The following is a 2560-nucleotide window of genomic DNA, read 5'->3' as shown; positions in this document are numbered from 1 at the left end:
GATCGCGGGCTCGGACCGAACCCGACCCGACCGCCGCCCCCAGCCAGGTGAGGTCAGCTCAGGAAAGGCGGGGAGCCGAGGTTTCCCCTTTACTGGAAACGGGGGCTGGGGAGGCGCGGGGAAATTGGGTCCTTTTTTCTTGAAAGGAGGACCTGGGAGCCTTTTCGTGAAACAGGCACAAGGGCTTTCATTCCGAAGGGATGGATGCATGGAGGGAAGGTCTCGGGAGAGAGGGATTGGGATACCCCTTTCTGGTTTTTGTTTTTTAAAAATAAGGATTAATTGGCTTCTGTGAAAGTGGGACTTCTTGGAAGGATGAGGGGCTTTCAAGGTAGGTTGGCGGGGGGGCTCTGGCAGGGCTTGAGGGAAGGGTTAACTGGTGAGTGGCGGGGCAAGGGGGAGCTCTGCAAGCCCCTCAGCCTGCACCTCCCGCCTTGGCTCCGGGGCTCTGGGTCTGCCCAGTTCTGTGTTCCAGTTTTTCTCTTTGAAGATGACTATTTTGAGCCCCACCTGGACAGAGCCAGTAACAGCCATTTCCTTCCCTGGAGCTATGACACCCACCTGACACACCCTCCCACACCTCTGACCTGCTCAGGGAAGGGGGTTCAGGGAAGGATGAGGACCCAGGGATCTGGGAATTACAGTGTGGGTGAAATGGAGGCTGGGTACTGGGCACACAGGAAGACCCTTGGCACTGGTGGGGTGCACCAACCTTGGTCGGGAGGTTGCTGGGCAGCTTCTTCTGGGGCATGACCCACTAGGAAAGCAGCGGTGTCAGGAAAAGCTGAGCTGTTCCCCATGCTCCCAGAAGACAAAACACTAGAGAATGCGTTTGCTTGCTTTTGTTTGGTTTTGCTTTCTTTCTGTCTTCCTCATCCTGGATCCCAAGACTCATTCCCCTGATCTCTCCTAGTTTTGCAAAAAGGTAAACTGAGGCAGAGGACAAATTGGCTGGACATACCTGTGTCTAGGAGGGAAGAGTGACAGAGAGGAAGGCATACGGAATTTGAGTCAAAATATCTCAGTGCTTCATGGGTGACCTTGGGCCAAAATGCTTTCCCTTGTTGGGCCTCAGCTTTCTCATCTATAAAATGGGAGAGGGCCCACCTGTCTTGCAGGTTTGCTGAGACGATGTGCCTAAAAGAAATTTGTAAAAGGGAATGTACTGCACACTTGTGGGGTGCCATCTTCACCACCGTGGATGGCCCCTTCCCTCCTCCCTGTCCTAACCAAGGGTATCACTAACCCATAGGACACCTTTGTGAGAATTAGAAAAGGCACCTCCTCTGGAAGCAGACAGCATTCAGTTGGGCTAGCAACTTGGGGTCTTTATTATGAGAATGAGAAGGTGGCATACTTTATCCCAGGTGCTGCTCTAACATGTGGAGTGTGAGCTAGATTCTAGCTAGGATGTTCTGCACATCTACACGTGGCAACCCCTTTCAGCAGGGCCCTGACACAGAGCTACACATACTTACAGGGTATTTTCTAAAGCAGCCCACATCCCAGGCTGTCTCCAGCTCATTTCTTTCCTGTTTTGTTTCCACATCAGGGCCTTTGGGTATTCAAGCCCCAAAGTGCATGCCCTACTAGGAAGCAGGATGGAATCCCTACATCAGACAGTGACTCCTTTGAGTCAAGCAGTGCCTTCACCAAGCTCCCAGGGGTAGGAGTGACTGAGTCCCTAAACCCTTACATCAAGAACTGGACCAGATCACTTTTGTCAGGGCAACCAACAGAAGCATCTGCACCCCTCAGCACTGCCATTGACAAACCATGTTCACACCTATCTCAGAGCACCCCCACAGCAAGCCTGTGTGTGAGGTCTCCTCCCCATTTACATGGAGGAAGCCATGCCCAGAGAAGTCAGGGTACCTGCCCAGGGTTTCACAGTGTGAGTGGTAGAGCCAGGACCTGAACCCAGATCTGGCTGGCTGTCCTCTCCAATCCGTCACTCCCAAGGAACAAAGCTGCTGACTTCACAGCCTTGCCAAAGCCCTGCTGGAATTGTTGCTCTCCCTGTCCATCCCTGGTAGCCCCTGGCTCGCCACTCCTTCCCCTGAGTAACCAGCCTCCAAGCAAAGAGAAAGGAGTCACCTCTTTTACTCTGATTTCACGGGGGAGGAAGCTACCTCAAAGCCCAACTGTTCTCGCCTCCTCTGTGCAGGAAGGGCCCCTGGTGAGGCCAGGAAAGGGGTCAGGGAGCAGCGATTTCCTTTCCTGCTCAGATAGGTCTTAAACAGTAATGGTCATGCAGAGCATTGACACAGAAAGCCAGTGCCTGCGTGAGTAGCAGACCAAGGACCATAAAATAACCACAGGAAAATGCAGCCAACTGGAACTGAGGGGAACTCAGAGACCCCCCTGAATCCCCCGGGTTACCAGGGCCCCTGGGTGTCAAACAGGAGGTGTAGGGGCGAGCCAAGCAGACAGGGCTGTAGGCTTCTTCAACCAGAGCGTTTCTCCTGGTCTGTGTGCAAGCTTTCACTTAAGAAAGGGGTTTCGGCCGGGCGCGGTGGCTCAAGCCTGTAATCCCAGCACTTTGGGAGGCCGAGACGGG

General features: G+C 53.7%; 2 protein-coding genes across 2 annotated transcripts in view; both read left to right on the top strand.

The window, feature by feature from the left end:
* Positions 1 to 2560, top strand: part of MTCH2 (mitochondrial carrier 2) — a 71858-nt gene that overhangs the window by 65391 nt on the left and 3907 nt on the right. The window lies entirely within an intron of this gene.
* C1QTNF4 (C1q and tumor necrosis factor related protein 4) overlaps positions 7 to 2560 on the top strand; it is a 5869-nt gene continuing 3315 nt past the window's right edge. Inside the window, exon 1 of the mRNA XM_012001466.1 lies at positions 7 to 47. The gene's annotated coding sequence lies outside the window, so the exon portion shown is untranslated. The remainder of the gene's footprint in view (positions 48 to 2560) is intronic.

The sequence above is a fragment of the Mandrillus leucophaeus genome, unplaced genomic scaffold (assembly GCF_000951045.1).
Source record: "Mandrillus leucophaeus isolate KB7577 unplaced genomic scaffold, Mleu.le_1.0 Scaffold66, whole genome shotgun sequence".
NCBI classification, from domain to species: Eukaryota; Metazoa; Chordata; class Mammalia; order Primates; family Cercopithecidae; genus Mandrillus; species Mandrillus leucophaeus.
This window is presented reverse-complemented; position numbering and strand designations above follow the sequence as displayed.